Below are 23,221 nucleotides of genomic sequence, written 5' to 3'. Positions count from 1 at the left end.
TTAAGCATATTCCTGACATTCACTTGCTGATCAAACCTAACACTAATAAATTTGGCAGTGGTCATGCTTCAATGTCTTCCTTTAATCTGACTTGGTGGGGATCCAAAACTCCTGGGCAGTACTCAAGAATGGGTCACATTAGTGTTCTATGTATGGTCTCCTTTAATGACGAGATACATTGTTCTAGAATTCTCCCAGTAAACCAAAGCCATTCATTTGCCTTCCCTACTACTGACCTTTCATGCTAATTTCACTTCACATTACTCTGCAACATTAGACCTTGATATTTAATCGATGTCACTGTGCCAAGTAACACACTGGTAATACTGTATTTTAACAGTACACCATTGTTCTTCCCAATCATCCGCATTAACTAACAGTTTTTACATTTATACAAGATGCCACTCATCACACCAAACACAAATTCTAAATCATCCTGCAGTCACTGGACAGCGAAAAATTTCCATAGACTACCGAATCAGCAGCAAATAGTCACAGACTGCTGCTCACCCTATACAGCAAATCATTTATGTATATAGAGAACAAAAGCAATCCTATCATACTTCCCTCAGGCCCTCCTGATGATATCCTTGTCTATGGCAAACACTAAGTCTAGGAAAGGACTGCACTAAACATATTGTGACAGTTGTGCATTTTGTAGTGATATTTTAGCAAACCAGTTGATTTCTGTATGTACTATGATTGTATGGCATTATTTGGGTCTTTTTTGATGAACAAATCTCTATATTTTTATTTCTGTTGTCATCCCACTGTAGTGAGTAAAAAAATTCGCAACAATTACCTGATTATTTCTGGTTGCATTTTTATTCCCGCAAGTTCTGTCAACTGTATAAAATCACTTTCATAGGATACTGAAGTATGTCCACTTAAATTGCTCATCTTTATGTTATATCTGAAAAAATAAGAAAATGCAAATATTTTATGTAACAGTAAATAAATATACATATGCTTAAAACCTAAGATAGTAAACAGTCTCTCTGTTTATAAAGTTACTGGAACACTGGATGCAATGACAAAATAAGGGCTAAAATACAACACTGAAACAGGAAGCTGAATCGAAGTATTTGAAATGCGGTCTTTTAGAAGGATGTTGAAAATTCAGTTGACTGATGAAGTGTGGATTTTTCTGTAGAACTGTTGATTAAAGGAACAGTTGAAAAAACTGACTAAAAGGAAAAATGGGGCAGTGGGACGTGTGCTGTGACACCAGGAAACAAGTTCCTTTGGCACTAGAGGCAGCTGTATTTAGACAGTTCCTAGTGATTACATATTTCACACCACACATTTTACACAGGAAAAAATTGACCAATATGTAGCAAACAGATATGTAAATGAGCATCAAACCAGATGCAGTATATGCTATACCTGGACAGAAAGAATGAAGTTAAGACCCAAATTGCTATGTTTTAACAAGGAGTCCAGGTACATAATAAACTTTTAAAAGAGATAAAAAAAGCTTTAAAGAACTAGGAAAATTTAAAACATGTCAGATAAAAAGGAATGCTCGATATTAGTTGTCGGCTTTGGCCGGTGAAACATGCAGCAAGCACTGTAAACAACATGGTGACTATAACACCGTGTAAGTGGTGATTCTTTCACACAGCCTAATCTAAAGATCAGTCTGTCACCACAAGCACGTTTTTTACTTTCACATTTGTAGGCTTTGCCAACTCATAACTAAACTGTCACATTCCGACCTAACGTAGAGCTCAGGCTAAGCTACAGATCAATCAATCATTATAAACAGTTTTTTTCCCCACATTTGTTGGCTTCGACAATTAACAACCAAATTGTCAAAACACATGTCAAAATGGTGACATCACACCAGCCATTAACATAATGTTATTGGTCAAAGTGAATGACCAGTATCGAATATTCCTTGACCCAACATATCTTAAAGCATATTTACTAAAAAATAGTTTTTAGTTAGTTAAAGAGTTCCTGCTTGACCACTGTATTTCAAAAGAATTTTTGTTAATTAGTGCTTCAAGTGACACTTTGCTAGTCCATGACAGCTGTAAATTACGTAGTTCTCCTGTGGCAAAGAAATGTGTCAAATTTAAGTAAATCTTTTATTCATTTATGTAATAAAGCGGACTAATATTTCAGGTGTTTTAATATGATGACACTTCTCCCAAAGTAATCAAAGAACCCACAGTTGTGGCCAGACAAAAGTGGTTTCACCTGGTCAAAACAAATGGTGACAATGATCGCCATTTAACCGGCTCATAATTCACACCAGCTGTCTGCCTGTTGTACATTTCTTTTTTCTAAATTTTGTTCCTCCGCTTCTAGTCAGTTGTATTTGTGTGTGTACTATATTTCAACATGTCTGGCTACAGGAAATGTCTCTAACCAGTCTTGCACACTTTCAGGAACAGCAGATAGAATGCTTGCTGCTCACTGTTGGACAACTGATGTCCTTACTACAGAAATAAGCAGCAACACTGCCAGTAGCTGCTCCAAAATTTTGATCATATCACAATCAGGAAAAGGGGACTACAGGGCACAATTAGAGGCACACTTCACTGCCCACTGTCCATCGGACAGCACAAAAATTGCAACTTTGGGCTCTGATATTGTCTAATTATCAGCACGAGTTGTTCCACAGGCCCACTACCCAACATTCAAATGCTGACATGTCGTCTTGGTTACCGATTTGTACCTACACACAGCATTTGACTCGTCCGAGGAATAATGTTTTCAAATCGATTCTCAGCATACTGAAGGTCTTCAAAATTTTTCTCTCAACTTTTGGCGTGCTGCCACAGCAACTGCTTCTGACACAGCTCTAAGTTGTTCTTCTGACACAGCTCTAAGTTGTTTTGCAATGTGTGTGTCAGGAGTATCCACGGAGTTGGACAGGATCTCTCCCATCCAGTTGCACAACACTATTTTTTGCATTTTCACGCACTTGCACTCAGTCAGATGTTTTACTATTGCCTACAGAAAACAACAATGCACAGGCTGTGATTCCTCAATACCTACAGCGAGAAGTTCTGTCTTTATCGCATTACGGACATTTGGGCATAGTTGACAAAAAGCAACTCATCTGCTGTCATTGTATGTGGTAGGGCGCAAATGCCCAAATTGAGCAGGTGACTGCTCGTTGCAAACTTGTGCAGAAAATCAGTCAGTTCAGCCACAACACTTTTTTGAGTGGCCACATCCATCCGGACTGTGACAGTGCATTCACATTGATTTTGTGAGTCCATTCTGGAACATTCAGTACTTTCAGTAAGTTTCCTTTCATTGTTCCCGTAACATCCACCATTACTGCAAACCAAGCACCGTATTCTCTTTATCTTCTATTTTTTGTCCTGGATGTTTCCCTTAGGTCATTGTCTCTGACAGTTGTCCACAATTCATGTCAGCTAATTCCGACAGTTATGTGCCAACAATAGCACGCACCATGTGATCACTGCACGTTTTCACCCACAGTGAAATAGAGAAGCTGAATAGTTCGTTCAAACACTGAAAAGACACATCGTGAAACTCTGTTCCTCCTATACACGGCAACAGGAACTGGAATTTCTTTGTCTTCCTGCTGCTCCTTGTCACGGGAATAGAAGTAGCTGGCACAATTGTTACATGGTCGTAGCGCTGTACCTTGTTACATCTCCTGTGGCAACCACAGAAATAATTCATTCCGCCAGGTTGGAAAAAGTTTCAGCTGCAGGATGAAGTCTTTGGCAATAAACAGCATTGCGAGCATGGGGTTGTTACCAACGTGATCGGACACTTATGTCGTCCACTGTTTGGCTGGATTCTGTGGTGCCACCACAACCAGCAGCATACAAGTATGTTCATGAACGTACTGCAGAATGTTTGTTCACAGACCCAGCACTTCACTTCACTGGGGTGCTCATCCACAGTCACAGCCATTTCATCGCCAGTCATGGCCGGCAGTATCCACTACAGTGCTCACTGAGATGGAAACACCGCCAATGCCAATATCACTGGTGCCAGTTCCTGCACAGCTGCCCGAAACAATGTCTGTGTATGAGCCATGTCCAGGTCATTATGCTGCTCCAGAGGATCCTTTTGCCTTGCAGTCCTCCACAACATCTATGTCTCTGGATGTGAGTGTGCACCCTGCATATGGTATATGGTTTTTTGACTGATGTTCCTGAAAGCCCTCACAGTTGATACTGGGGTGTGGGCAGGGAGGCACCGTTAGACATAGTTTCCCTCCCAGCTTCATCATCTGTGTCCGCATCCAGATCTCCCCCAGCTATAGTCATGTTCATCCACCATACATGACGATGGTGCAGAGATTTGGGGGAGAGGAATGAGGTACTGTCCAGAGATTGTGGTGTCACACGAAAGTCAGCAATGCGAATCAATATGACAGACATCAGTGAGGGCTCACTGAAATCCACAGTGGGATATGGGAGGCACTCAAGAAAATAATGCCTCCCTCTCAGTCACAGCAGCAACCTCACACTGAGTTCAATATAGAGCTCAGCCCAGTTCGAGACCTCAACTTCAGCTGTCAATAACATCAGGAAGGTCAGTGTCTGTGAAATTTCAGATAGACATACACTTTTGTCAAGGCTGAACATCATACTTCAAGATAACAGTTCGTTAATTTGTGACACTGCTAGCTCAGGAGAGCTGTAAACTATCCAGTAGCTTTGTGGCAAAGAAGTGTGTCAAAGTTAAGTAAATCTTTTATTCATTAATGTAATAAAGTGAACTAATATTTCACGTGTTCTAGTATGACGAGCCTTCTCCCTGAACAATCACAGAACCCATGGCTGTGACTGGACAAAAGTGATTTCACCTGTCACAACAATATAGATATATTGCAGATTGCAAAAACATTGATCTTATTTTAAAAAAGTATGAAAAACAATACAGAATGAGGTGAAACTTAAACAGACGATTAAGCAGCACTCAATAAGTTTACTGTTAATATCCAACATCAATCTGGTATGCTATTTGTACCATAAAAGGTTTTTTTTGCGGTGGATTTAGGCTGTTTTCGTCATCAATGCAAATTGCTAAAAAAATTTCAAGAAATACAGAAACAAATTAACTACATTCATTTAGAAAGCAGTACACTGCTCCTGTGTTTTTTGCAGTCATGCACAAAGACATGTTTCATTGGTTTTGCAGATTAATGCTGTTTACAGACCGAAAAACATACAACAAAACAAAATAGTATTTCATGTTTACAGTACAGCAGGCCTACCTAAATTTCCTGCACATCTGCAACTGGCCAAGTTAATATTTCATTCCAGAAGGATGACGTTTTCACTATGGGGAACAAATTGTACATAATTTTTAATGTCTTCCAGTTTCTTCACTTCTATACATACTTTCACATGCTTGAATCACTTTTCATCTGGTGATTGTGGTTTCTTCCTATTATAAAATTTCAAGCAAAACTATTGAGCTGAAGCCAATGCTTCCACAATTCCTAGCATGAAGATTTTCAATAATAATGATGAAATTTTGAAATATTTAGTGGTACCTTGCCAGCCCCTGGAATACCTCATCTTTATGAATCAATAGAAAAGCAAGTTGTCTTATAAATTAATGGCTATCACTTCTTGAAGTCTACTATTTAATTTCCATCCACCAAGTACATGATGAAATTACGATTTGCAGTTACTATACACTCCTGAATTTCATACATTCTCTTTACTCTCTTGAGAACTCTGTTCGTTACCCCAAACACATTATCGCATGGCAGGAATGAATGACCGTGGATAAGTTAAAGGTGATATATTATTTCAAACCAGTGAAACTCCACAAGAGCTGACTGCAGATGGATCATTGTGTTGTGTTTGTCCTGTTGCATGCGGTTATCTCAAAACAGAAGAAACTTTTTCACATCTGGTGCTACATACTCAGTGATGTAGCTTAATAAAAAAGAACAAACTTCGCTGGGTCCTTTCTTTGCATTCTCTTTGTGACAGGGATAAAATAACAGATGATCTCGTTTGTAGATTATGTATACAAAATTCAGCACACAGTCAACCGGCACAAGTAGATCTGTTCTTGCATAGCGACACGAGGGAAGTTGAACATTTTGCCTGTAGTTGAAACGAAGCAGTAGCTGCAGGATCAGTCTGTGATTGTCTTTTCCCACTCACATGTTCCTCTCCAAGAATTTTAGCTCTCTGCATAATATTTCTTCAATATTCCCAAAAATGTTTCACTCTTTTTTGCGTAACTATTGGTACAAGCTTCTTGCCCATTTTCCCAAGAATACTAACAACAATACCAGTTTCTCTTATGCAGTTGTATTGCACATTACAGTTGTGCCAAAAATTGAGAAGAAAACCTAAGACCTCTGTCTGCATGACAGGAAACAATGGCTCTGGATGTTTTTGTGCACAGGCTGGAGAAGCGACAGGCAGAGTATGAATTTCTCCTTTTAAGTGTCTCTCTCTCTCTCTCTCTCTCTCTCTCTCTCTCTCTCTCTCTCTCTCTTTTAACCAGAAGTGTACATGGGGTTTTAGAAATCAACTATTCATATTTAATGTTTTTTGCCATTATTCTTATTTTATGTACCTTTGTTATAAATAAAAAATACTATTTTAGTAAGCGCAGCAATCATCTGACGTGTGGTGTTAGTGCATGAGTTTCAACCTGACTCCAAGTGTCAATTTTCATGCATGCTCCAAGTAGTTCTGTGCGTTTCACTAGGAGCGCTGTGTTTTGTTCTCATGATGCACACAGCTTTTATTCCTTGTGTACGTTGATTATTCTATGTTCTTTACCTTTAGTCTTGTACAGGTTCTTGTATACAATGTATCTAGTAATGCAAGCAAACAATGAGCTCACTAAGCATAATTGATATCTTCTTGCATTCCTAGTCTAGCGTTCATCAATCAAAGTTCTGTTGCTGTGTTGAAGATATTCTGGTGTACACGTTATTCCTGTAGCTGGCACAGAAGGCTCTCAAGGCCTGATTCTCATAATACACATATGCAAAACTGGTGACCTCGACATGATAGGCTACCTGCACATTCTTAACACAAGTAAACAACACAATGGATGAAAGTCCAGACACTGTGAACCCGACCTTGCCCAGACTAGCCATGAGGCTACCACTGTTCTGGCCACACAACCCGGCATTGTTGTTTGCCCAGGTATAAAGAAATTTTTTCTATTCTGGTGTGACTGCAGATGCTACTAATTTGCACCGGTGGTGAGCCAATTGGAACAGCAGTACGCAGAAGAAGTTCAGGACATCATTGGAATGTGTATGACTGTTTGAAGTTGGAACTGATCCTCTATGTTACCGCATCTGAAGAGGAGTGCATTAGACAGGTACTGACTGCTGGCCCAAGAGGATATTGGCGACCAAAGACCATCACAGTACCTGTGTCATATCAGAAGCAAAATCAACACAGGTACTGTACCCAATCAGTTGTTGTGAACGATCTGGAGCAGTCGCCTGCTCCGTCTATCAAGGTCGCAGTCAGAGATATTGCTAGACTCTGTGGCAGAATTGGCCGACAAAGTACTGGATAACGTGTCACTTGTGCCCATTACGGCATTAATTGTGCAAGTACAACCACCAAGGTAGCGCGAGCCGAGTACGAGGCATTAACAGCGAAAGTCGATCACGTGATGCAACAGTTTAGTTACCTGGTAGCATGTTTCAGCATTGGTGGAGATTGCAGCCGACAAAGGTATAGAAGGTGCTCTCCCAGCAGGGCTGCATCTCGCCTGCCTGCGCTAACACCTGATGTGCAGAAGATTGTCTGCTGGTACCACTGACGTTTTGAGGAACATGGGCAACACTGCTGCATGTACCCAAACGCCAGCTGCAATCAATCGTAAGCACTTTGTCAGACTGCCAGCCAACATCACAGCGCCTACTCATCAGCGATCAATGCACCAGCCGTAAGTACCTGATAGACATCGGTTCTGGTTTATGCATCTACCTGAGCATGATGCTACACCAGTGCTGACCACGTACAACATTCTGCCTGGTGGCTGGGAATAACTTGCTTATCTCCACAAATGACCGACGTAGAATAGAGCTGGATCTTGGCATACTGTAATCTTTTGCCAGATGTGTCCAAAGCCTGCCTTGTAGACCGTCAGACTGACAGGCTAGGCTTCCGGCATCAGACACCCATGCAACTTGCACGACTGATAACCACTATGGACGATGAATATGCCATGCTGCTGAAAGATTAACAGTGTTAACAAAGGCCCCAGGCATACCGAAGGATTTCCAACACAACACTGTGCATCACATCAAGTTGAATGAGGAGCCACCAAACTGCCGCCGACCTCGAAGATTAGCACTGGACAGGCTGAAGATAGTGAAAGCAGAGTTCAATAAAATGATCAAAGAGGGCATTACGTATCCATCTGACAGACCCTGGTCTTCATCCCTGCACCTCGTTCCTAAGAAGTGCACTATACAGCAGCCTTGCAGAAACTACGGAGCTCTGAACGCCCACAATTCCTGACAGATACCCGGTATCTCTGCTCTGCGACTACAACAATGTGTTGAGCGGCACTTGTGCATACAGTGCACTAGGCCTACACACAGATTCCGGTGGAAGACAAGGACATTCAAAAGACCACGATTATTATGTCATTTGGCTTATTTGAGAGCAAGTTTATGACTTTCGGCCTCTGGAATGCGGCACAGGTGTGGTAGAGGTTTGTCAATTCAGTGCTGTGTGTTCCGTCGTTTTGCTTTGCATACCTAAACGACATTTTAGTGTTCACCGCTTCATCAGAAGAATACTGCCAGCATCTTGCTCAGGTTTTCCTAAGACTGAGTGGATACAGAATTGTACTGAAAGTGGCAAAATGCATCTTGGGACAGCCACAGATAAACTGTGTAGGGCCCCGCAGTACCCCCTCAGGCTCGCTACCATTGCCGGACAAGGTTGAGGCTACCTGCCAGCTGCCCTAGCCAGTCACCTACAAAAAATTAAGACACTATTTAGGCATGCTGAACTTTGTTCGACAGTACCTACCGCATGCAGCTAATTCAAGAGCTGCTGACAGTTGCAATGGTGGGCCCAAAGGATAAAGGTAACTTAGCAATTACCTGGACAAACAATATGTTCACAGTGTCTGAGAAATCTAAAAAAGCAATACCGGATGTGGCATTGTTGGCACACACTGAGCCGAATGCACTGTTGGCTATGGTAGTAGATGCAAGTCAGACAGCAATAGCCAGTGTACTTCAACAATGTATCGACGAGACCTGGCAGCCGCTAGCTTTCTTTTCTAAAACACTAACTGTCTCACAGAAGAAATGGAGAATGTATGACAGGGAATTACTGGTGATGTACGAAGCCATTAAGTACTTCTTCCCTCATGTCGAAGCTCGTGCTTTCACAATATTTACTAACCACATGCTGCTGACATGCGCCTTCTAGCAAAATAACCTGAGCTGCTCGCTAAGACAACAGAATCAGCTGCTGTATGTAGCCCAATTCACCATGGACATCCCGCAAATCTCAGGTACGAACAACATTGCAGCAGACAGCCTCTCTCACATTGGAAGCATTGCTACAATGGACTATACAGCACTTGTAGAAGCATAGAAATCAGATCATGAGCTTCAAGACCTGTTACTAGACATGCAGTCATCATCACAACTACAACTCACAGACAATCCTGGTAGTGGCGAACAACTGTATTCTGATGTGCCCCCAGCCAAGCCACGTCCATAATCCGAACTAACGTCAGCAAGTGTTCGAATCCCTGCAGTCAGAGCCACCCAGTTACAAGGTCTATGCTCCATCTAGTTATAGCTTGCTTCATGTGGCCAGGGGGAAAAGAAAGATTGCATAAAGTGCTGTCTACAGTGTCAATGCAGCAAGGATAGCAGGTATGTTCATGCACCAGTAGGTAATTTCCCCAGTGTCATAGTGTGGTTTACACACGTCCACATCAACAGCATCGGGCCGTATGATCGAATGGATGAACAAATAAAGTTTCTATGTCTTAATTTTGTGACTAGATTTATTAAACAAACATTGACACCGCTGAATGAAAGATCCTTCTTATGCAAAATATTCAATATTGTTTATACCATCAGAAGTTGCATCTGATTATGACTGCATACACACTGCAGAATGTTTACGACTCTTTTTTTTCTCTTTTGAACAGAATGTACACACCTCTAATGGAATCACTGTAAATGATGCGATCTCAGGACAGAAAATTAACATACAATGTTCTTACGTTCTGTACAGGACAGGTGCATTAACACCAACTATTCCATTGAGTAAAGCTGATGAAATGGATCACTTAAATTGTGTTGACTATTTACAGATTGACTTCTAAAAATTATTGCAACAAATACACCTAAGTATGTGTAAACCTGCACTAAACTCTCTCACAACACTTCCAAATAATCTGGAGAAGATGCAGGTCATTCCTGTTTCCAAGAAGGACTGCATGGCACCTTTGGATAGCTACACGTATGATTCATATATTTCAATCTGCTACAGAACAATAGTTCACATTTTAAGCTCATGCATGATGATCTTTTGGAGGCTTGCCAGTTTAAATAACATTTTTAATTTTTCACACATTTACAGATATTGCTCATGGTGTAGTCTACATATACAGAAATTCCACATAATACCAAGCAATAACTATTTATTTTCTTAATTACATGAAAACTACCCCTTAATAATGGATAAACAGGACTGTCATAAATATTAAAGCAAAGAATAAATGGGGAAATATACCTCAACACTTCGGCTAGTCTCTTCACTCGCTGTCTGTAGCTGGTGTACCCATAGAGCCACCTCGCCCCCTACCCCGTACTGCAGTAGAGCGGGAACTCTAAGAATGGGAATTCATGCTGTACTCGTTGACCAACCCTAGTGTAAGTCAACAGGCTCTTTGGCTTCTCTTATGGCTTCATTTGTTGTGCAGAAGGTGGTGCTCCTACTGGCTGCATGGTACACATATCGGGTGGGGTGGCAACTGCCTGTGTAGTGTAAGAGTCACTCACTCTTGCAGTTGTGTGGGCATGTCGACGGTAAGCACATTTGCTGATTTAACCTTCTCCCGTGGCATTGTCAGAGGTCGATTATTTGATCATTGTACGCTATTTGGACCATATGTTCATTGCATTTTAATATTCTGTAAAGTCCAGAGTCCAGTGGCAGTCACAATGTGTGTAGCAGCTTCTGTCCACATCACACAGAAGCAAGTCACAATTTCTTTATGTAAGAGCCTGGTAACATGAAGCTGAGGATGGGAGTAGCCTGGCTCTCTGTAGCTTGACAGTTCCAGTTCCATAGACACTGGCTGTGATGGTTGGTTGGTTTGGGGTATAAAGGGACCAAACTACAGGATCATCAGTCCCTCTTTCCTGACGCAAGCAAGGCTCAAGGTACAAAAACACCCAACACCACACCTAAAAAGAAAACGAATGGAACAAACAAAAAACGGAAAAAACATACATCACAAGGAAAAGTAGAAGAAGGTGTTAAAACCATAGAGGAGATGGTCTGAGCTAGCTGATCACAATAATAAAAGAGGATGAGCCAGCCACTCTGCAATACACTAAAATTTCCACCCCAAAAAGACAAGGCAAGATGAACACATGTAGGGAAAAGATGACCACCAAGACAAATAAATGCAAAGAAAGTGCGACAGAGTTAAAATGGAGGGAGGGTGGTAGCCTCAGAGAAGACTAAATGCTCATGAATAAAACATAAAACTAAATCTGCTGTTGAGGCATTGTCGCAAACCACTGAAGGTAGGGTGCTGGGAACGTTAAAAGTCCGCTGCAGAGCGGCTAAAAGAGGGCTGTCCAGCAAAACGTGGACGACAGTCATATGTGAGAAACAGTGACACCGAGGTGGGTCCTCACGACTGAGGAGGTAGCCACGTGTTAGCCACATATGGCCAATGAGGAGCCGGCAGAGAACAACACAGTCCCCGCGCGAGGCCTGCATGGAAGTCTTCCACACATTCGTATTCTCCTTAATGGCACGCAGTTTGTTGTGCGTAATGAGATTATGCCGTTCCGTCTCCCAAAGCTGAAAAACACTGTGGTGTAGTAAGGATTGCAGGTCAGTTACAGGGATGCCTATCTCCAGAAACGGTTTCCGTGTAGTCTGTTTGGCCAGCCTGTCACCAAGTTCATGTCCTGGGATTCCGAAGTGGTCTGGGGGTCCACACAAACACCATAGAATAACTGGTCTGTTCCAGGGCATAGATGGGCATGGATGACCGATACCAAAGGATGGAGGGGTAGCACTGGTTGATAGCTTGTAGGCTGCTCAAAGGGTCAGTGCAGAGAAGAAACGACTCGCCAGAGCATGAGCGAATGCACTCAAGAGCACGAGAAATGGCCGCCAGCTCTGCGGTGAAAACACTGCAGCCGTCTGGCAAGGAGTGCTGCTCAATATGTGCTCCATGAACATACGCTGTGCCAACGTGACCATCAACCATCGAGCAGTCAGTGTAAACCACTTCATGGTCCTGGTACATGTCAAGAATCAACAGGAAGTGACAGCGGAGAGCCGTGGGGTTAACTGAGTCCTTAAGACCATGTGAAAGGTCCAGGTGAAGCTTCGGCCTAGGTGTACACCATTGAGGTGTACGTGAATGGACTTCAAGTATAGGAGGTAAAGGCTAGGACTTCACTTCAGACAGAAGAGATCAGACACGTGCAATCATAAGCCCTGACCTGGGACTCCAATGTGGGAGATGAATCGCCGTGGATGGGAAGAGGAGATGGTAATTCAGATGCTCAGGAGAACTATGAATGTATGCAACATAACTGGCGAGCAGTTGTGCACGCCTAAACTTCAATGGAGGGACTCCGGCCTCCACCAGGACACTGGTCACCGGACTCGTCCTACAGCTCCCGTTGCCAGTTGAACGCCACAGTGGTGCACTGGGTCCAGTAAACACAACACTGAGGGCGCCGCTGAACCATAAACCAGACTCCCATAGTCGAGGCGGGATTGAACAAGGGCTCTGTAGAGCTGCAGCAGCGTAGAGCGATCTGCACCCCAGTTGGTGTTGCTCAGGCAGAGGAGGGCATTGAGGTGCTGCCAGCACTTCTGCTTCAGCCAACAAAGATGAGAAAGCCATGTCAATCGGGCATCGAAAACCAGTCCTAAGAATCGATATGTCTCCACTACAGTGAGTGGATCGTCATTAAGGTAAAGTTCTGGTTCTGGATGAATGGTGCAACGCCAACAGAAATGCACGATACGCGACATCATGGCTGAAAATTGGAAGCCACGGGCTAGAGCCCATAACTGCACCTTGTGGATAACTCCCTGTAGGTGCCACTCAGCAACACCAGTACTGGAGGAGCAGTACGAAATGCATAAGTCATCTGCATACAGAGAAGGTGAGACGGACGACCGTACAGCTGTTGCTAGACCGTTAATGGTCACTAAAAATAGAGACACACTCAAGACAGAGCCCTGCGGCACCCCATTCAGCTGTGTATTGGGGGAACTATGGGGGGCACAAACTTGAACACGGAAGGTACGGGGTGATAGTAAATTTTGGATAAAAACTGGGAGCAGGCCCCGGAGACCCCACTCATATAATGTGGCAAGAACATGATGTCGTCAGGTCGTGTCTTAAGTTTTTCATAAATCAAAAAAGATGGCAATCAGGTGTTGGCGTCTGGAAAAGGCTGTTCGGATGGCAGACTCGAGTGAAACCACATTATCAGTGGTAGAGCGAACTCTGCGGAAACCGCCCTGGCATAGAGCCAGTAGGCAACATGACTCCAGGGCTCAACACAACCGCCAACTTACCATACGATCTAACAGCTTACAAAGAATGTTGGTAAGGTTGATGGGCCGACAGCTATCACATCTAGTGGATTTTTACCAGGTTTGAGCACTGGAACGATGGTGCTCTCCCACCATTGCGATGGAAAGACACCATCGCACCAGATACGGGTGAAGATGAGGAGGAGATGTCGCTTGTAGTAGGACGAGAGATGTTTGATTATCTGACTGTGGATCCGATCTGGCCCAGGAACTGTGCTGGTGCAATGTGAAAGAGTGCTGAGAAGCTCCCACTCTGTAAATGGAGCGTTATAGGGTTTACTGTGACATTCAGTGAATGAGAGGGCTTTCCTTTCCATCTCGCTTCTCTTCAGGGCTTGCTGGGAGGACTTCTCTGAAGTAGCTTCAGGCATGGAGGAAGACCATGAAGCTCTTCGTCCAGCAGCTTTTGGCTCCTTTAGCCACTGGCGAGTGTCTGCTGTGGCTTTAGTGGAGACCTTGGGACCCTTTCCTCATGAGAGGAGTCAGAGCAGGCTGTTGCTTCTCCAGCTAGGGGGAGGGGACTGATGTCTCCTGTGTTTGGAGGGGGGGGGGGGGGGGGAACTTGTTCCCGAAGTACGTAATTTGGGAGCAACAGCAGGAGATTTCCCCCCCACCACCAAGAGGATGGATGTATTCTGTCACAAACAATGGGCCCTCTGCCCATTGTTCGTGACACAGTGTGCGGTACGACTGGTACATGTGACGGCGATGGTAATGTAGCTGCAGCATATGTGGACGTCAACCAAATGGGGTGTAATCATTCAAATTTACATTTAACCTCTTGGTAAGTCAACCGGTGCAGGGTCTTGTATTCCATGATTTTCCACTCCTTTTGGAGTACTGTGCAGTCTGGCAAGCAGGGGGATTGCTGCTCTCCAAAGATAGTACAAGTGGGAGGAGGTGCACATGGAGTACCTGGATGCAGTGGACGTCCAGTCTCGACATGTGGCACTGGAAGTGCAGCAGGACGACAAGTGACCGATTTTCCAGCACTTATAGCACCACATAGGGGGAGGGACGTATGGTTTAACGTCACAGAGGCAAACCATCACCTTGACCTTTTCAGTCAATGAATCATTCACAAAGGCCAAGACGAAGGCAATGGTAGCAACCATGTTGTCTTTGGATCCCTTGTAAACGTGCAAGATGGAATGAACACCCCACCGTTCTAGATTGGTGAGGAACTCGTCGTCAGACTGCAAGAGGAGGTCACGCTTGAAAATAATCTCCTGGACCTTGTTAAGGCTTTTATGGGGAGTGACAGAAACAAGAGTACCACCCAGCCGGTCACAAGTGTGTAATGCCTGGGATTTGGCTGGGGACGCTGTCTGAATCAAGACTGCACTGCTTCTCATCTTGGACAGTGTTGTCACTTTCTCAAACTTATCCTCAAGATGTTCAACAAAAAACTGAGGGCTCGTAGGTAGAAAGGAGTCCCCGTCCATTCTGCTACAGACTAAATACTGAGGTGAATATGGTTCTCTTTTTTTCTGTAGCCCTACATTCCTCCCACGGTGTAGTGAGGGAGGGAAACAATTTAGAGTCATATCTGTCAGCACTGTACTCCATCTTGCCCTTCTTAGGGACTATTGGTGCCATACGGTCACCAGCAAGAGATGACTTAGTCCGTTTCATTACGAGTCATCTGCCCTGATGCCACCCACTCCGATCAGGGGCTCTCCCCATGGGCGCCACCCAGCCACACTAAAGGCCACCTGGCATGGTGGCCGTTGCCGGGAGTTCTAACACCCTAGGAAGACAGGTATCTACTCCTTGGCATATGTGCGGGGTTTACAGCTTAGGCACCAGCAGTGCGATCACTCTGTTGTTGGGGACTACCACCAAATGGGTACATGACGGCCCCACCACAGCGGACTGGTTACAGTGCTGGATATTGGGCACAGAGAAATCCAATATTGCGATGAGAGCGAAAGAGAACAGGAGATAACGGAAGAAGGTGACATACCCTGGAAAGTGTCCTCACCCAAATGGTTTAATTGCAAGTGGCGATGCAAAGCCACAACAAGAGGTTCAGGAGATCAAATCTAAGGGCACTATGGATAAATCATGCACCACATAAGGCGTCCTTCCCCATATGGCCCGCACTTCTGTAGAATTTGGAATGTGGCAGGTCAAACCATAAAATGGGACCTGAACTTACAGGGCCGAGAAGTAAGAGACTTCTTTTAGTCACCTCTTACGAGAGGCAGGGATACCTCGGGCCTATTTTAACCCCCAGACCCGCAGGGGAGGGGACTGTGATGAAAGAAACTCCAACGGCAGACAAAACTTTTCCCTATGAACAATCTCTCTGATAGTCTGGCTTAAACACTGCACAATGTCCTGATAAGACCAGTGTTAGGGCCGCTGTACAGCAACTACTGTGGTACATAAGTACCACCTTTAGGGTCTTATGCCATCACTCCACAATATTCTATTGCTTGCTGGTGGTGCTGGAACCCAAATAATTTCAATAGGTCATGAAATAACATTGACTAGAATTGTTGCCCTCAGTCTGTGGTGATGTGAGGTGGACATCCAAAGCAAGAAATACAAATATTCAGGAATGCCTTGCCACTATCTCCATTGATATACCCCCGATAAAAGTTGCTTCTGCTTAACGTGTCTGTCTGTCCATGGCCATAAACAAATGATGATATCCCTCTCATGATGGGATTCAGTCCACAAGGTCTATATGCATGTGTCTTGTTGCCTCGGGAGTGTCTCGCACTGTCTGATGCAGATGTCTGCCAATTTCGCATCTTTGAAAGGCCAACCACTACCTTTCCCAAACGCAGCAATCTTTCTTCACATTGGGCCATACAAAGTTCTCTGTCATCAATTTGACAGTAGCGTTCACACTGGGATACATGAGGTGAACGCTGTCAAAAATGGATTTTTGCAGTAACTGAGTCACAAATGGCCTCAGTGAGGTCCTGGACACATCATGCCAAATAAATGCCAGATAAATGCACTTGCTCAATCTTAAGGGGCGCTCCACTCTCAATTGGTTGCAATTTATCGAGAGATACTGAACTGATTTTTACGGGAAAAACCTGCCACTATGTTCTCTTCCCTTTTGATGTGCCTTATACTGGTAGTAAATTGTCTGATTAATTCCAGCTGGCAGAACTGCTGACGTGAACAATCTTCTCTCACTCCTTGGAAAGTGAAAATGATCAGTGCCAAGCTTCAAAGATTGATGTATAACTTTATAAATAACCAGTAATTCTTGAACGTATGTACTCCACTCAGTGTGGGCTTCCCATAGCTTTCTGAAGAAAGGCACTAAAGGCTTCCAACTGTCCTCCACATTTCTATGGGGTGCTGCACCAATAGCCAATTGGCTGGCAACTACAACTGCACAATATGAACTGGGTGACACAACAGTACCGCTCTTTGTAAACTTGCTCTTTTCAAAGTAGATCTTACCTTCTCAAAGGCTTCCTGTTGTGTCCAAGATAGGGGCTGTTGGCATGTAGAGTTGTGTTATATGCTAGTGTGTTTGTCAGCGGTGCCTGTACCTGACTGCCCCCGGTAGACAGTGTCTGTAAAAGCTAACAAACCTAAGGAATCTTCAAAATTGCTGATAATCAGTCAGCCAAGGTATGCTTTGTAAGGCCTCCACCTTCTCCTTGAACAGGCAGATACCATGCAACATCTTCTGCCCACTACTTTCAACCTCTTGCCTCATTTCAGGTTAAACTGATCATCAGGTACAGTGACTGTGTTGTTTATATATTTCTGTCTATTGTACTTGTTAGCATCTCACCCGAACATCTAACTTGCACTGTGCTCAAGTGTAACATCAGTTGGTGTTGGTGGATGAAATCTGCACCTAAAACTGGCTCGTGCTTATCAGCCAGTAAGAACCTCCGTTTGAAAACCTTTCTGAAAGGAATGGTCCACTGTTGCCCTCTGTTCACCGTAAGTCATGATGGGCAAGTTGTTACCAACAATTAGGTGGAATGTTGCGCCCATTGCCTCTTTCCAATTTCAATTAATGGAGGCATGCTAATGTGTGAGTACAAGTCAATCAGGTAACACTGATTTGCCTTTCTGTGCGTCACGTACAAGCAGTGCAACAATGTGAGCGGGCAACCTCCTTTCAGCGACAGCATGGGCATGGAGAGATTGTTTCTAATAACTGGGTTGATCTTGAGTGCTGCAACCTGCCCGTCTTCTATCACTCCATCATCACAGTCTGTTGATGTGATGGCCATCCCTTTGTACATATTCTGGTACTTCTGTGAAGCTACGTGGCCTGCTGCAAATACAGCAGACTGCAGGGGCCATCTGGGAATGAGTAGGGAAATGTGCACCTCATGGGCCATACGCTGAACCTTTGTGGCACCAACATACCCTATCATCTAGTCCATCAGGCCCTTACTTCGGTCGGCTTTACGAATGAATGCCCCTCTACTTTATCTCTCTGCAAGTTGTCTTGTTTGCTCAACTCCAGTGCCGATAATTTTTTTTGGACTGCATCCAACTGTAGCTTTAGACTGTGGAGCTGCTTATAAACAGATTTCCTTGAAGCCATTCATGCAACAATGGCTTTGCCAGTGTTGCAATCATCAAATACCTGTGTTATTGCTGAGGTGCTCACCTGTCCCACTATTGTGTGCACCTCATCAGCGACTGATGGCACAGAACTTAAGTTGTCCGTCCCACAAGTGGCACACTGACAGTGCTAGCTACACGAGCCACACACAACAGTGTCTCATCTGATATCACTGCCCCCTCCACAGATGTCTCCAGAATTCAGAAGGCGTCCTGACACCAATACTTTCTAACTATAGGAACTGCCTCATCAGTTGATCCAAAGATTTGCCCATGTGCTCAACAACCATGTCCTGCAAGTGTCGATACTGCTGGCATGTAGGTGGCTTCCAAATGACATCTGACAGCCTGATTGTTCAGGTTATTAACTGCCATTGCAAACTTTGTATAGTCTTTCGTTGCATGGATCTGTGTAAATACTAACTCTAAACATAGCAAACCACAGTTACGGTTTCTCCAGTAGGAACTTCAGCACTTGCACTTTCATTGTTGGATTGGTGGCCATGTTAGACAGCGCAGTTTCGATGTCTGCCATATATACTTACTATCAACGCAACTTCTCATCATTATGTGCTGTGTTTCACAGTTGCAGTTCACTAATGTTTCTCTTTAGTTCTTCTTGCAAGCACGAACACTGTTCTTTCATCGAATCTTGTCCAGCCTTGTAATGCGAAGTCACCATCTCAGTCAGCAACGTGCCTGAATTTGCTGTTTCCTTTTGTGGTGATTTAATAGGTGCTGCGCATGACGTAGTCTGCGTATACAGAAACTCTTCATACTATCAAGTAATATCTATTTTCTTGATTATATGAAATTTGCCACTTATTAATGGATAAACAGAGAGCTATCAAAAACATTAAAGCAAAGAATAAATAGAGGAACATAACTGTCAGAAAATAACAGTATCCTCACTTGTTGTCCATAGCTGGTGCCTCCCACATATTTAATATCACTTTAAATATCTCAGCTGTGAACTATTTATTTACTCCTAAAACACACTACACAATATTCTACAAAAACAAGCCACTAACGAAATGAAAATCCTTGGATCAATTGTACAACTCAAACTGATAGAGGAGCTCATGTCAAGTCAAGTCACAAAATCAAATCATTCAAATGGCTCTGAGCACTATGGGACTTAACTTCTGAGGTCATCAGTCCCCTAGAACTTAGAACTACTTAAACCTAACTAACGTAAGGACATCACACACATCCATGCCCGAGACAGGATTTCGAACCTGCGACCGTAGCAGTCGCGCGGTTCCAGACTGAAGCGCCTAGAACCACTTGGCCAGCGTCACAAAATCCTTTGTAATTTATTCAGTCTGACAATTTGATTCCAATGAAGATATAGGCATTCTATAAAATAACGCAGAAGTACTAGGAAATGTATCCTAAGAATGTGTTTTTATTATGGAAACCTCCAACATGAACAGTACTGGATAGGGGACAGACACTCACCAACTTGGTAGTTTCAATCACCTGTTCTTTTTGGTAAGTGGTATTATTAACTGTAAGAAACTTTGTCTATGGGATTAAGCACTTTAAACATAAGTATTTTATGTATCAATTTGTAGCATAATTTTAGACATTGAATTGCATCTCAAGATCATACACTAATACATGGCATATAGCATTACTGAATTTGACGAAGTACAAGAACAAAATACACACAAAGTAATTGGAGAGCTCAGAAATAAATTTCAAGGAGCTTGGAAGGTCCTTCCATAATGGGCAATTAAAAACTGTAGACCCATTTTTGAGTACTGCTCGAGTTTTTTGATCCCCCACCAGTTTGGATTAAAGGAATTTAGAACCAGGATGCTGCTAGATTTGTTACCTGTGGGTTCCAGCAACATATGAGTGTCATAGAAATGCTATATGAACTGAAATGGAGAGTCCTGGAGGGAAGACGATGTTCTTTTCACAAAACATTAATGACAAAGTTTAGAAAACTGGTATTTGCGAAAGACTGCCACGAACAGACACCTCATGTAAGAGCTCTGAACACAATGAGAAATCATGGCTCAAATGGAAGTATACAGACAGTCATTCTTCCCTCACTCCCTTTATGGGAAAGGGGATGAGTAGCAGAAACGTAAGATACCCTCCACCATGCATCATACAGTGGCTTGCAGACTACGTACATAGATCTATAGACGTGATAGAATTTCAGATAATGAAGACTTTAAAATTCTTCACTTGCACTTAGATGAAACCTTATGAAGCGAAAACCAAGTAAATGGTGTGTACAGGGAAAGGAGCAATGCAATACACTTGCTAAGTCAACCGCAGAAAACAGCATTTAATGAAATGGTGAAGACTGGATACTATATGGAAGTTTCCCCGTTCATAAATTATGGAACAGAGTTATGGGCTCGTGTACTTGCACAGAATATTGGCATTACAAAAAGAGAGCAGTTAGTCTGAGACATGATCTGGGGCTCAGTAGTACCTGCTGTGAAAGATTTAACCAAAATAAGCATCTCATATTCAAAAAGAGACGTGCTGCGAGCTAATTTAAAACAAAATTAAAATTATTTCTTATAAATAAATGTCAATATAACCTGAAAGCGTACTAAACTCCTTAAAGACCCAGCTCTACCCAAAAAATCGAAGACGTACTTACCGTACCGTCAAACAAGCATTAATCTTTGCGCATAAATATGACTTTTGCGAAAGCTAAGAAAACAACGTAAACCTAAACAAAATTAGAAAAAATCACTAAGATTTACTTGGTGGCGCCGTACATTAGAAACAAAGTGAAAATTCATTTTTCAAATGTTTGAACCGGTTTTCTACCACTCAGTGATCAAAGGCTGCAGTGATCTTCGGTGACATAGTCCTTTAATATTTTAGCTGAGGAGTAAACGACATTAATTACTTACATCCAATATCATGTGGAGTCAATTACATGCTGAAGTTATTAGTGACGACATACAATCAAGATGGAAAATATCTCAACAATCGGTCATGTCGATAACGTCACAATTTATTGTCATACCTGTAAAGAACACTCCTTCCCAACAAAATCACTACAAAAACACCGCCACAAAACGATAGTCAAGTGTCAACTACGTTACGCTGAACATCACACCTAAAAGATACTCCACACCGAAAGTAACAGGACGCCTAGTTAAACCAAATTTACACATTGTTACTGGCGACACAGATGGAGATACCTAGTTACGAGCATTAGGTCATATGCTTATAAAAGCCATAATACTGAAGGTTTAACTGAGTGATATGTGGCTGGCAAGTTGCAGTGTATTGACCAGGTCAGACCGGTAAATAAGAGTCGTCACGCGGTTGCTGGGACCGGAGCCAGTCATTGAGAGAATGACGCTTGGATTGCCACGTAATGGAGCGGTGGAAGTGAGCCATCACTTGGCTACAGAGGTTAGCAGCATTACGAGGTTCTGACTGTGTCTCAAACTAAAATATATGAGGCACTGAGAACCATAAGGACTCACAGAACAGAAACAAACTTTTGAGACAAATGGATGTTTGTGAAATTGAACTTTATACAGAAACCTACAATCTCACAGATCTTAATTCTTTTTTAATACTCAGTATCCTGTACTTCCTCTGAAACAATAATATATCCACTTCGTTATGGAGTACTAATTAATATTTAAGATTATATTTATTGTTAATGCTAATTCACAAAATTTCCAAATATAGGCTCGTGACAATTGTGTACTTTTGACAGTTGTAAAGTTTGTAATTAATGTGAAACTAGAACCAGAACATAAAGAACAGCTACAGACTCCACCACACAAACAGTTGGGACTTGTTCCAACACTTAATGGTCCTTCTTATCATCATATTTTTTAAGCTCATTCTGTGACTTTTAGTTCAGCCAATATTGCCTGTATACCTCCGGGCATAAAGTATTACCACTGCAAGTATGATGTAGACACTAAATTATGTTATCAACCCTAGATAACAATTGAGCAGTGTAGAACAATGAAATTGTTCTTGATGTTTTGGGTCCATATGCAAATGAATGTCCAAGAAATCTGTGAGACAGTTTTTCGTGAATATTCACATATACAGTGTGGGCCTACATATACAGATAAAACTGGTTCTCCATCAAATCGACAAATGTCAAGAGCATGCATACATGCTACAGTCTCAAAGTCGACGACGATGTGTTTTAGGCCATTATGGTTCTCAGTTCTTCATATATATTCAGCAAAAACGATAACTCGCTTCTTAAAGAGCTACAAAAAACCTAAGTCTGCTTTGAAATCCCACTACAGAGACAACTCCTATATAATCATTGTTTGTTCCATAATTCAGCAAAGTTATTAGTATTTTCATGTGAAATTGTTTATAACTATTAAATGTGGGGAATTCATTCAGACTGACATTCTGGTGCAATGCACAATGCCAGTTGGATCTGTTAAACATTGCCTGTATATGCTCTGCCTGCTTTGACTGCACTATTTCAAATTACATTTGTTTCGTTGTGTATAGTAGTAGCCTCTGTAAGGCCATCATTATTAGATATAACTTGTTTTCGCAGTGTATGTAATTGTCTAATGGACTGTTTCTATATCATCTTATTTGATAAACAGTATCACATTTATTTGTATATTGCAATTTATCCCTTGAATGGTCCTTAGGATGAGATTTTATGATTCAGTAGGTTTGATCAGAGCATAACGCAACTGCACATGACCAAACCCCTAGCCTAGAAGATGAACAATTAAGTTAACATGTGATTGTGTGCTCGTTCATACAGTAATCGAAAAATAAAAGGTTTATCCAATGGTTAGTCTCATTTCATAATTTTGTTACCACAACCCACTCAATATGATGCTACTGGTTGGTCTCATCTGGAATTATTCAGTTGTTGCCCACTGCAT

The 23,221-nt window shown here is 42.6% G+C and overlaps 1 long non-coding RNA gene across 2 annotated transcripts in view; it reads right to left on the bottom strand.

Moving 5' to 3' along the window:
- Nucleotides 1-21,482, bottom strand: part of LOC126474191 (uncharacterized) — a 49,040-nt gene extending 27,558 nt beyond the window's left edge. The window contains exons 1-2 of one of the 2 annotated variants that reach the window (XR_007586581.1): nucleotides 21,352-21,482; nucleotides 803-913 (exon numbers count right to left, since the gene is read on the bottom strand). This is a non-coding gene — a long non-coding RNA (uncharacterized LOC126474191). Of the gene's footprint in view, nucleotides 1-802; nucleotides 914-21,235 lie in introns of both variants that reach the window. The other variant, XR_007586582.1, reaches the window with a different exon arrangement.
- Between the last annotated feature and the right edge of the window lie 1,739 nt (nucleotides 21,483-23,221).

Source organism: Schistocerca serialis, chromosome 4 (genome assembly GCF_023864345.2).
Source record: "Schistocerca serialis cubense isolate TAMUIC-IGC-003099 chromosome 4, iqSchSeri2.2, whole genome shotgun sequence".
NCBI classification, from domain to species: domain Eukaryota; kingdom Metazoa; phylum Arthropoda; class Insecta; order Orthoptera; family Acrididae; genus Schistocerca; species Schistocerca serialis.
Note: the sequence above shows the minus strand (reverse complement) of the source record. Positions and strands in the feature narration are given on the sequence as shown.